Raw genomic sequence first — 13,767 nt, 5'->3', positions numbered from 1 at the left:
CACAGTTGCTGTAGGTAGAGATGTCAGTACAGAGGCCATTGCCTGCTCACATCGTACTGCACATCCATGTTGTCCTGGACCTAAGTGTTAGTGGAAAAGACAGTGTTCTCCCTGCATACCAATGTCCATGTCTGTCATCCTGTGGAGAGCTGGGACTGGATATCGAAACCCATTTCCACACCTTAATATATATGGTTATTTCCTTTGGGAGGAGTCTCAGTGGATAGGCCAGTACTTGTTATACTTACTATTGAATAGTGATGTCTTCTATGTAAGGTGAGTACCTTCTCGACTCTATTGTGCATACTACTGAGACAGGAGAAATGTGTGAGTGGAGTGGCAGTGTCTCTTTACACCCTACTCTACACGCTAGTTAGCTTCATGCAAGGTCTCACTGAAGAGACCAATCTCTCCCAATAGTCTACTATACCCAGTTTTTATGCTGTGGAGACGTGTCAGTGAGATCATAGTTTCTCCTTACACTCTACTGTGCAGTGTATTGTGATAAGGTCTCACAGAGTCTACTTTCTTCCCAAAACCTACTAATGGGGACTATAAGGCATCAGTACTGTAACAAAGGAAAGTGTCAATTCTTCACCCAGAAAAAGAGTTTATGATCTCAGAAGATTCTCGCGGGATGATAGAAAAAGTAGTTATTGAAATGTTTCTAATAATAATAAATGGGCTTACAGTAAATAAATGAGTGCCAATGTGTGCTATGTACCAATTTTGGTCTCATTCACACAAAACATGTTTTTTTAATAATTCTAAGTGATTTTCCACACAATTATATTATGCATTGTAATTCATTAATTTAAATACACTTACTATTCTGGTATGTATAAATGATACATACTACAATAGGATATCTTCAGTGTAAATGAAAAGTCCATTATAAGTTCTTGCATGAGGTCTGCGAGAGCAAACCAGAAAGCACTGCCCCCTCAAACTGTATGCGATAGATTGCCTCCCTGGCTCTCATGTGAGTCTCTTGTAAGCTTTGTTGAAGGGAAAAAAACGAAAACATAGTACAAACAACAGAGATCATGAAACTATAGCATAGCTCTGAAAAGAGCTGCTGTTGTTAACAGTTTGCAACAACTATAAAGAAAATTAGGTTTTCAAACATTTTAAATATGTATTTGTTAATTTAAAAGGGTCAACAACAAAATACTACTTGAAATTTTAAATAAATGCCAACAGTATCTCCTTAAAAATAAAAATGAGAATAAGTTACAAAACATTATTAAAAAGATAAAACAAACAACTGCCTTGAGGAGCACTTATGCTCTTGGACAAGCTCCTCCTTGGCAAACCTGCTTGACTCTGCTGATTAAATGATCTGCTTACACAGGCAGCAAAATAGCGCTTAATATAAAAAAAGCATGGTTACTGTCCACTTCTGCACTTAGAATCTACCCAATCACAGTATATTTTAGAGCAAATTATGTCGAAGCCTCCGTAGAGTTGTCTAGCTCCATAACACAAGTCAACTCTGCCTATGTAAACCTTTGTTGATGCATAGACCTCAGGTGTCACTACATCCCTGTGGTACTCATGCTATAATGTTTATTTCTTCTCCCCCAGCTGAGCTCTTTGCTGAAAAGTTTACAAGTAACATACTTTGCAGAAACTTTTTTGGCACCTGGCCTCATTTCAAAGAATTGCCACAACAAAGATTATTTGGGTGGCTCACATGGCTGAGCTTGCGCAGAAACCCCTGGCTGTTCATCTGAATCTGATGAAGACATTTTTCTGCTGAAAAGCATACAGGATAAGAACGCAAGCCAAATATGTCTACTCTCACCAAGGTCAATTGTGAAATAAAGTAAAAAGGATGGAATATTCTTCTAACTAAAGACATCCACATGAACCAATCAGAATACTTCTTCAGGGTGTGTTTCCTCTCTCAGACCTCTTGAAAGTGTCTAGTGGGCTTCTTGTGAGAATGTTAAAAAAAGAAATTGCTTTATATCGTCTATAGAAAGTACAATATTCATTTTTATACCTTAAACAACATGTCTAATGTTTTGTTTTGTTCAAAATGACAGTAAAAAACAACAAGTGATGGACTGAATGTGGATCAATGTCACACACTCCCCCAGTCAAAAGATCTGGGCCCAAATCCATCGTTTTTTTGCACTCCACACCACCCTGGGTCAGATAATGGCTTTATGCAAATCAGCTCTGACCCTGTTGCCCCATGGGAACAGTCCAGTCCGAACTACAACAGCCATATCTTTCCCAGACCGGAATCAAGCATCCGAGGACCGGACCGGTTGATTCCGGTCTGGGAAAGATATGCCACATTCAGTCCATCACTTGTTGTTTTTTGCAATTGCCGCCCTAAGTGCGCTGGGGATGCCCAGACGTGGGTCCCAGGCACTCCACACCACTTGGAGTCAAGCTAGCCGGGCTGAAGAGAGGTGTTACCTCGAAACCGGTCCGGTCCCCGGATGCTTGATTCCGGTCTGGGAAAGATATGCCTGCTGTAGTTCGGACTGGACTGTTCCCATGGGGCAACAGGATCAGAGCTGATTTGCATAAAGCCATTATCTGACCCAGGGTGGTGTGGAGTGCAAAAAAACGATGGATTTGGGCCCAGATCTTTTGACTGGGGGAGTGTGTGACATTGATCCACATTCAGTCCATCACTTGTTGTTTTTTGCAAAATGACAGTAAAACAACAATGTAGTTTACTTAATTCTCAAAGTACAATATAGTGAGTGGTTTGTGAAAACCGAACAGGAAGTACAGCCCCCTCAGAGTTCCTGCAGGGGATTGTGTATATGGCTTCTGTGAGCGCCTTGCAAGAGTTGCCACATTGAAACAAAAAAAATACAACCATCTTCCATTACTACTCTATTATAGACTAATATCAAATAATAACTGAAAACATGATGAAGAACCATGTACAAAAGATGACAATGGAATTTAGAACTTTACAATCTCGTGAGTGTCTTATGATCCTATTTCGAGAGAAATGACACGTCAAAAAAAGATAGTGGTTACATGTCTCTATATCAGAGTTACGATAACTAATCTATTAACTTCTATTGAATATTTATCTGTTTAAAACTCATACACATTACAAAGATTTTGCAAACTGTGTACCATATCCTGTTTTATTACAATAAAAAAATCTTAAACTAAAATAATGTCTGAGTACAATTTATATTATATATTCACATACCATGCATACACTCCAAAAAATGATTTACTTACAAAACAAAATAGACATTCACAGAAAAAAAACAAAGATTCAAGTAGCATTATAATTTAAAATACAGAAAACACAGAAATTCATCAATTATAGTTCATAGCGATAAGTATAACTTGCACCTCTGCTATGCACTGCTTGTGACCTCACATATGACATTACTCATGACATGTTCTATGAGCTAATTCAATACATCAATGACGACATCTCAAATGAAGGGCACCCTTGTCAGAATATATGGCCTCACCCCTGAGAAGTAACATTCTAAAAAAATAAGGGACAACCAAGAGTCAGGAAATGGTGGCATGACCAAAATGCCACACTAGTCTAGTTTAAGCCTAGCCAAAAAGTGATGATGATGTAGTCGGTGGAGCCCATGGCCCTGCAAGACCAGTGGCTTGGGCCCCATGAGGTAAAGTACGGAAGATTTAGGTCACATACCTGGTAGACTTCCGGTACACCTTAAGGGTTTTGCACATTATTCACCTCAAACCCCACTTGGAGAGGTCTGAGTTTACCATGCTCCTCATCACAAATAATGGAGTGGACGAGGAGAGTGAACCTCTGACTGACTTCCTGTTAGACCTGTCTGCCCCTGTGAGTTTCCTTACCATTATTATTTATTTTGTCTCCCTTAGCCCCTAGTGTTATCAGTTTTTTTCTGTAATGTCCACCTGGATTTTGCTAGTGTTGTCTGGGGGCTAAGTGTTCCTTGACGCTATTCCTCCATTTTCTCTTTTTGAGGCCTAGCCTACCTCCTGGAAATTGAGGAAACCAAAGGACCTAAAATGGTGGCCAGCAACTGCCATAACGGTTTACTTAGGGAGGCTGACCCATTGGACCAAGTGAGGAAAGTTCTGGAACCCTCTGGCATGTTCTAGTAGTCAGGGGCTAGCCTATAAAAGGCCAAGTCCAAGGCGACTATTTTGTAGTACACACTGACCAGAGGAGAGTGTAGTGGTCAAGGACAGAAGGGAGGCAACTAAATGAGGAGGACAGCGCTTCAATAGGGAAAGATCGTCCTGTGGGCCGGCTATCGCCCTATACTGATGCTGACCCTCTTGGTTTGACTGAACCCTGACCTGAAGGACCCATAACTAACTTTTAAGCAGGTCCAATAACTCTACCTTACCACGGTGCTGGAGCGTGAAACTGCCCTAGAGACTGCCAGAAAGTGAGAGTTACGATTCAAAAGGTGGTTGCCAACTTAAGAGAACTGGAACCTCTCACCGCTTTGCTGTGGGAGTGAGTATCCCCTCTCCAGGAGTGACGTTGTGTGCGAGACATCAGCTGTCAGCCCTGGGTCCGAACCCGACCGCTGTGGTGGAGGCGGGGCTCAGCAGAGGCCGGCTGACAGGAGGAGGAGATCCGCGGTGACGCTGCGAGAGAGGCGGCGTCCGGAACCAGGAAGACCCCTGTGGTGTCGGAGGAGGTGCGCCCGAAGCGAAGGAGGCTGGTTGGAAGAGGTTGAGCCTGTGTCGGAGGGATCGCGGAAGGAGGAACAAGCGCCGCTACGGTCCCGCCGGAGGAGCAACACGAACTGACAGAACCAATCGATGCGAACTCCAGCTGAGTCCTCTCATCGTCGGCGCTTGAACGGGTAACCGGAGCGCGTAGGCAACTCCAACCGAGTTGTCCCTTCAGTTCGAAGTAAGCTGGGAAATCTGTGGGGAAGCAGGAGGCGGCGCAGCGAGTGAACTGTGAACACTGACTCGCCGGACTAAAGAATAACTGCAAATAGACATCCCGGCTTCGGGACATTAACCTTTAGAGTCCTGATTTAACCCACTTGAGAAACCACTGAGGTATTGAGGGTTTGAGAAGGGAAACGGTGCCCCAAGTAAACGAACCCTGGGCACGAGTGCTAAGAACCGGACTACAGGGTGAAAGTAACAGCCAGAGATCATTGTACTATTAACTCCTCAGGGCAGTAAATGACCTTTAAGAGCCAGAACGTCCCCAATAGAAGTAGAGCATAAACGTAGCAATAAGAAAGTGTAATTAATTTGCCTGTCTTCTTTTGGCCGTATAGCTGGCTGTGACCATTGCCAGGAACGCTGCTGGATGTAGAACTCTGTGGAGCCGTGAGCTCGAGCTAATTTAGACCCTGAGTTCGGATGGGTAACGTACATGTCAGGTTATATAATGTGGTGCATTAATCTTGTACAGTGACCTACCCATTCTGCACTATTTAAGTTGACAAGCAATACTGTTGATATTGATGGTGGTTAATCTCAAATGAAATGTAACCAGAATTAATCTTCACTGAATTGAGAAAGTTGATGAATATTGCTAATTGAATGTGGAAACCTCTTTTGAACTAAATGTATACACTAATTTGACTGAAAAGGAACAAAGAGAACTTTTATAAAAGGTACTGGTATTTTTCTAAACTGGTGTGGCGTCCTTTATTTTTAATGGTAAGTCGCTGAGTTATGGTGAGTGGGATTGTAAGCACTACACAAAAGCCTCGGAGTTTAGCTTTGTCCACTGTGCCAGGCTAACCTATGTAGACTAGGTTCCCTAGGTCTAACATAATTGGTGTTCAGCGGCGGGATACCGGTTTGTGCTTACACCCACTTAGTAGTAACGCAGTGCTTACTACGGGCCTACACCTGGAGTTTCCTCCAAGCGGTCTCCCTAATTACATTTTTTTGCTTTTCCAAATTTACTTCTGGCGGTGGGTGGAGGTGATCCTTGTGTACTGTCCTTACCTACCTCGGAGTGGCTATCCACAACCCCACTGTTAAGATGGAGTTCAATTTTGAAGGGTTGGAGACCTATACTGTGGCGCAACTCAAGGACTTCTGTCAGGAAAGGGGGGTGTTCTACAGGCGAGGGGCCAAGAAAGAGGAGCTCCAAACTAGTCTGAGGGCATGGGTGGAAGCGCACCCGGAGGGAATGGTTGAGGAGGACGAGTCAGAGAAGAACACTGTCATTGAGGTAGATGGGGTGTGCCCACTGGGGGTGGGGGATATGTCAATTAGCCCCAAAGTAACCTCCCGGGAGGGTAGCAGTGTTTCTTCACGAGGGTTAACTGAAACTGAACTAGCTGACCGGAGGGAGGAGAGGCAGTTAAAATGGGAGTTAGCTAGGTTGGAGATGGAGAGGGAGGAAAAGAGGTTAGCTCACAAATTAGTACTCAAGGAGCTGGACCTCAAGGCCCTGCAAATAGGGACTCCCACACCCAACAATGGTGGCAGCGAAACTAAAGAAACCAAGGAGATAACCAGGGAACCCAGACCCTATTTACCAAAGGATATTGTCGCTAGCTACAGCGCAGGTGATGATATTGCTAAGTGGCTAGCTGCCTATGAGGTCTCCTTAAGAGCCCATGGGATACTGGAAACTCACTGGGGGGGTGGTTTGTATAAATACATGCCTCCTGCTGGAAGGGATACATTGTTGGCCCTAGAGCAGGAAAAGCAAACCCACTACCCTACCATGAAAGTGACGCTGATAAGAAAGTTTGGACTAACTCCCGAGAAGTATAGGCAGAAATTTAGGAGTAGCCACAAACTAGGCACACAGAATTGGGTGGATTTTCTTGATTACGCAAAAAAGGCCTTGGAGGGTTGGGTGAAAGGCAGTGAGGTAGGGGATTATGAGGGATTATCTTCCATCTGACCTCATCCTCAAGGAACACCTACTTGAGAAATGTTTTCCCGAGCTGCTTCAACACCTGGTGGACAGCAAGCTGACCAGCCCCAGGAAGCTTGCTGAGGAGGCGAACATCTGGGCTAGTACCCGGGTGTCCCCAAGGGGGACTGGAGGGGATTCCCAGAAGTCTGGACAGGGCGCTCCCCAGAAGAAAGAGGGGGGAGATAACAAGAGGGAGTTCTCTAAAGGTCCCCAAAATAACTTTAAGGGAAAAGGATTCACCCCTAGGGCTAACCCACCCCGAAACCCTAATCCTGGCCAAAGCCAGCAGCCAAGGGTTGTCCATTGCTTTGAGTGTGGTGGTGTTGGACACTATAAAGGAGACGTGAGATGCCCAAAAAGACCACCCCCTCCCACTGGAGGAAAGGCCCCGGGAGTAACTAGTGTAGTGCTCGGGGAGGAATTGCCCTTAAATAAGGTAGGGGAGTGGGCGGGTGTCACCTTAGTGTCCCTGGGAGAACGGGAGATGGTTCCCAAGATCCAGTTGCCCGCAAATACTGTGAAGTATGAGCAATGGGTCACCATCAATGGCCAGAGAGGGGTGGCTCTGAGAGACACAGGAGCCAGTATGACTATGGTAAGGAGTCATCTGGTGTTTCCAGAGCAGATACTTCCAAATGTACTCCACCCCGCCGCGATGGCTGACGGCAGAATGGGTCACTATCCAGTGGCCGAGGTTCCATTTGAGTGGGAAGGGGTTGCAGGTTCACTTCGAGTTGCCGTAAGCCCTGCCGTGCCTGTCGATTGTCTGCTGGGGAATGACATGGAGCACAATGCTTGGAGGGAGGTGGAATACCGGACTCATTCAGAGATGCTGGGTACACCTGACTGGGCCTGTGTTAGCACAAGGTCCGCGACTACCCGGATGGGGAGTTCGCTTACGCTGGAGCCTGGAACAATGGCCCAGCCAGCTGCCAGAAAAGAGGAGGACGGTAGGCAGGAGGAGCCTGCCTCAACATCCCCACCTCGTGAGATGGATAGGTCACCTGCGGAGGTGGACCTGGAGTCCACAGAGGAGGATGTTGCCCCCTTGGAGAACCAACCCATCCCTGCTAGTTGGCATGTGGAGGGAGGTCCTACCAGGGAGGAATTCTGCAAGGGTCAGAAGGAGTGTCCTACTCTTGAGGGACTGAGGCGACAGGCCGAAGCCCAGGCAGCAGGAAACGTTACAGGGCACTACCATATTTACTGGGAGGATGGACTCCTCTACAGTGAACCCAAGGCACCCGTGCACGGTTCATCACGGGCCTTGGTGGTCCCTAAACGTTATCGAGCCTTTCTTTTAGAACTAGCTCATGAGATACCCTTGGCAGGACACTTGGGTCAGGACAAGACCTTTGCCCGGCTTGTCCCCCACTTTTATTGGCCTCAGATGAGGGTGGCGTCCGATACTTATTGTCGGACATGTGTGTCTTGCCAAGCCAGTGGGAAAACAGGGGTGAAGCTGAAAGCTCCCCTGGAACCACTTCCTGTCGTTAGCATCCCCTTTGAAAGGGTGGGCATCGACATTGTGGGGCCATTGAATCCACCAACTTCAGCTGGTCACAGGTTTATCCTGGTTCTGGTGGATCATGCTACACGGTACCCAGAGGCAATTCCTCTGAGGACCATTACTGCACCGGTAGTGGCAAGGGCCCTGATGGGGATCTTTACCCGAGTTGTTTCCCCAAGGAGGTTGTGTCCGACAGGGGGACCAACTTCCTGTCAGCTTACATGTGGGCTATGTGGAAGGAGTGTGGAGTGACCTATCGGTTCACCACTCCCTATCACCCACAGGCCAATGGCCTCGTGGAAAGGTTCAACAAGACCTTGAAGGGCATGATAAGGAGTCTGCCTGAGAGCCTGCGGAGGAAATGGGACGTCCTCCTAACCTGCCTATTGTTTTCTTACAGGGAAATGCCACAAAAGGGAGTGGGCTTCAGCCCCTTCGAGCTTTTGTATGGGCACCCTGTACGTGGACCTCTCAGCCTGGTGAAAGACGGATGGGAACAGACTCCCAGGAAGCTTCCCCAGGATGTGGTGAGCTACATGCTGGCCTTCCGGAGCCAAATGGCTAAGTTGTGGAAGCAAGCTTCTGACAACTTGGAAGCCAGCCAAGCAGTAATGAAGGAGTGGTATGACCACAACGCTCACCCGGTGGAGTTGGAGCCTGGCCAGAAAGTGTGGGTGATGGAACCTGGGGAGCTAAGTGCCCTCCAGGATCGCTGGACAGGCCCCTTTGAGGTGATGGAGAGAAAGGGTAAGTCCACTTACTTAGTGGATCTTAAGACCCCCCGACAGCCCCTACGGGTGCTGCATGCCAATCGCCTCAAACCACACCACAAGAGGCCCGAGGTTACCTTAATGATGGTGACTGATGGAGCAGAGGAAGAGGAAAGCGAGCCTCTCCCTGATCTTTTTTCATCTCAGGAAAAGGATGGGTCGGTGGAGGGAGTGATTCTCTCCCCATCCCTAACTCCTGAACAGCAGAGGGATTGCCGCCAGGTCCTGGAGCAATTTGCCTCGCTGTTCTCCCTTGTCCCGGGAAGAACCCATCTGTGTACCCATGATGTGGACACAGGAGACAGCCCACCTGTGAAGTCTAAAATCTACCGGCTGTCAGACAATGTGAAGGCCAGCATCCATAGTGAGGTCGCTAAGATGCTGGAGCTAGGAGTGATTGAACCTTCTAGTAGCCCCTGGTCCAGTCCGGTGGTTCTGGTACCTATAGCTGCCCCGCCGGGCACCACTCCAGAACTGAGGTTCTGTGTGGATTACCGTGGACTAAATTCAGTAACAAAGACTGATGCTCATCCGATCCCGAGGGCGGATGAACTCATTGACCGGCTTGGAGCTGCCCAATACTTGAGTACCTTTGACCTTACTTCGGGGTACTGGCAGATCTCCCTTACAGATGGAGCAAAGGAAAGGTCAGCCTTTTCCACGCCTGAGGGTAACTACCAGTTCTGTGTGATGCCCTTTGGGCTCAAGAACGCTCCTGCCACTTTTCAGAGGCTGGTGAACGAGGTCCTCTCTGGAATGGAGACTTTCGCGGCTGCTTATCTGGATTAAGGGTGGGTGGCCAGCTACGCTCCGTGCACGGAGTGCGCGTAGTGCCGTCTCCTACGCATTTTGCGTAGCGGGCGTAGCCAGGCGGCACTACGCGCGCTCCGCAGACGGTGCGTAGCCGGCCGCCACCCGCCTCCCTCCCGCCCTCCCTAAATATGCAAATAAAAGGATTTAGAGGTTTTAAAAACACTTACCTGTCCGCCGCGTCCCCGGGGCTCCCTCTCCCGTCCCTGGAATCGCGCCGCCGCCATTTCGGATACTAATGCGCATGCGCGGGCGGCCGCGCATGCGCATTTCTCATGAGAAATGCGCATGCGCGGCCGCCCGCGCATGCGCATTAGTATCCGAAATGGCGGCGGCGCGATTCCAGGGACGGGAGAGTGAGCCCCGGGGACGCGGCGGACAGGTAAGTGTTTTTAAAACCTTTAAATCCTTTTATTTGCATATTTAGGGAGGGCGGGAGGGAGGCGGGCGGCGCGTAGTGGGGCTACGCGGAGTGCACGGGTGGGCGTAGTTTTGCGCCCACTTCGCGTAGCTCCGCGGAGCCCCACTACGCACACTACGCCCAGGGTTAATCTGGATGACATTGCTGTCTTCAGCAGCAGTTGGGAGGATCATTTGCAGCATTTGCAAGCTGTTCTCCAGGCCCTGAAACAGGCTGGCTTGACCATCAAGGCCAGCAAATGTCAGATTGGGCAGGGGTCGGTGGTGTACCTAGGCCACTTGGTGGGCAGGGGAACGGTGCAGCCCCTACAGGCGAAGATCGAGGCTATCATGGCCTGGGAGCCCCCCAAGACCCAAACCGAGGTCCGAACCTTCCTGGGCCTCACTGGATACTACCATCGTTTTGTGAAGGGGTATGGCACCATTGTGGCACCCCTCACTGAACTTACATCCAAGAAACAAGGGTAGTTTGGACGGAGGCTTGTCAGCGAGCCTTCGTCAACTTGAAACAAGCAATGTGTACTGCTCCAATCCTCAGAACCCCTGATTTCTCAAGAGAATTCATTGTCCAGACGGACGCATCGGAACATGGCATTGGGGCAGTGTTATCGCAACTCAATGACGAGAGCTTGGATCAACCTGTGGTCTTCCTGTCCAGGAGACTGCTTCCCAGGGAACAGAAGTGGAGTGCAATTGAAAGGGAAGCCTTTGCGGTGGTCTGGGCTCTGAAGAAGCTGCGCCCATACTTGTTTGGTTCACACTTCCTGGTTCAGACCGACCACCGGCCCCTTCGTTGGCTGATGCAAATGAAGGGGGAGAATCCCAAGTTGTTGAGATGGTCCATCTCCCTACAGGGAATGGACTTCCGGGTGGAACATCGGCCTGGAGTGGACCACGCCAATGCAGACGGTCTCTCAAGGTATTTCCGCCTTAGTGATGAGAACTCCCAAGGGGTTGGGTAGCTCTCCCCACTTTCAGCTGGGGGGGACGCGTGTTAGACCTGTCTGCCCCTGTGAGTTCCCTTACCATTATTATTTATTTTGTCTCCCTTAGCCCCTAGTGTTATCAGTTTTTTTTCTGTAATGTCCACCTGGATTTTGCTAGTGTTGTCTGGGGGCTAGGTGTTCCTTGACGCTATTCCTCCATTTTCTCTTTTTGAGGCCTAGCCTACCTCCTGGATATTGAGGGAAACCAAAGGACCTAAAATGGTGGCCAGCAACTGCCATAACGGTTTACTTAGGGAGGCAGACCCATTGGACCAAGTGAGGAAAGTTCTGGAACCCTCTGGCATGTTCTAGTAGTCAGGGGCTAGCCTATAAAAGGCCAAGTCCAGGGCGGCCATTTTGTATTACACACTGACCAGAGGAGAGTGTAGTGGTCAAGGACAGGAGGGAGGCAACTAAATGAGGAGGACAGCGCTTCAATAGGGAAAGATCGTCCTGTGGGCCGGCTATCGCCCTATACTGATGCTGACCCTCTTGGTTTGACTGAACCCTGACCTGAAGGACCCATAACTAACTTTTCAGCAGGTCCAATAACTCTACCTCACCAAGGTGCTGGAGCGTGAAACTGCCCTAGAGACTACCAGAAAGTGAGAGTTACGTTTCAAAAGGTGGTTGCCAACTTAAGAGAACTGGAACCTCTCACCGCTTTGCTGTGGGAGTGAGTATCCCCTCTGCGGGAGTGACGTTGTGTGCGAGACATCAGCTGTCAGCCCTGGGTCCAAACCCGACCGCTGTGGTGGAGGCGGGGCTCAGCAGAGGCCGGCTGACAGGAGGAGGAGATCCGCGGTGACGCTGCGAGAGAGGCGGCGTCCGGAACCAGGAAGACCCCTGCGGTGTCGGAGGAGGCGCGCCCGAAGCGAAGGAGGCTGGTCGGAAGAGGCGGAGCCTGTGTCGGAGGGATCGCAGAAGGAGGAACAAGCGCCGCTACGGTCCCGCCGGAGGAGCAACACAAACTGACAGAACCAATCGATGCGAACTCCAGCTGAGTCCTCTCATCGTCGGCGCTTGAACGGGTAACCGGAGCGCGTAGGCAACTCCAACCGAGTTGTCCCTTCAGTTCGAAGTAAGCTGGGAAATCTGTGGGGAAGCGGGAGGCGGCACAGCGAGTGAACTGTGAACACTGACTCGCCGGACTAAAGAATAACTGCAAATAGACATCCCGGCTTCGGGACATTAACCTTTAGAGTCCTGATTTAACCCACTTGAGAAACCACTGAGGTATTGAGGGTTTGAGAAGGGAAATGGTGCCCCGAGTAAACGAACCCTGGGCACGAGTGCTAAGAACCGGACTACAGGGTGAAAGTAACAGCCAGAGATCATTGTACTATTAACTCCTCAGGGCAGTAAATGACCTTTAAGAGCCAGAACGTCCCCAATAGAAGTAGAGCATAAAAGTAGCAATAAGAAAGTGTAATTAATTTGCCTGTCTTCTTTTGGCCGTATAGCTGGCTGTGACCATTGCCAGGAACGCTGCTGGGGGTAGACCTCTGTGGAGCCGTGAGCTCGAGCTAATTTAGACCCTGAGTTCGGATGGGTAACGTACATGTTAGGTTATATAATGTGGTGCATTAATCTTGTACAGTGACCTACCCATTCTGCACTATTTAAGTTGACAAGCAATACTGTTGATATTGATGGTGGTTAATCTCAAATGAAATGTAACCAGAATTAATCTTCACTGAATTGAGAAAGTTGATGAATATTGCTAATTGAATGTGGAAACCTCTTTTGAACTAAATGTATACACTAATTTGACTGAAAAGGAACAAAGAGAACTTTTATAAAAGGTACTGGCATTTTTCTAAACTGGTGTGGCGTCCTTTATTTTTAATGGTAAGTCGCTGAGTTATGGTGAGTGGGATTGTAAGCACTACACAAAAGCCTCGGAGTTTAGCTTTGTCCACTGTGCCAGGCTACCCTATGTAGACTAGGTTCCCTAGGTCTAACACTTCCTTTCTTCCAAGGAGCAGAATGGGTCAGTTAAGGGTATCAGTCTCTCCACTACACTGACTCTAGCACAACACAGAGACTGCCGCCCTCTCTCTTCTCTCTTCTCCATTGCCCCAGGACTCACTACATGTTGCACCCGTGATATTGATATTGGGGACAGTCTGCCTGTGAAGAGTAAAATCTACAGGCTTTCTGTTAAGGTGAGACCCAGCATAAAATAACAAGTCCCAAAATATAGGAGTTAGGGGTCATTAAGCACTAAAATTGTCATTGGTCCAACCTCAAAACATAGGTTCTGCAAAGATTACTGGGGTCTCATTGCAGTCACCAAGACCGATGCACACCCCATCCTCTGAGCTGATGAGCTCACAGATTGGTTTGAAGAAGCCAAGTTCCTCTGCACGCTTGACTTAATGTCTGGGTTCTGGAAGATTCCCTTGA

The sequence above is a fragment of the Lissotriton helveticus genome, chromosome 3_2 (genome assembly GCF_964261635.1).
Source record: "Lissotriton helveticus chromosome 3_2, aLisHel1.1, whole genome shotgun sequence".
Taxonomy (NCBI): domain Eukaryota; kingdom Metazoa; phylum Chordata; class Amphibia; order Caudata; family Salamandridae; genus Lissotriton; species Lissotriton helveticus.
Note: the sequence above shows the minus strand (reverse complement) of the source record.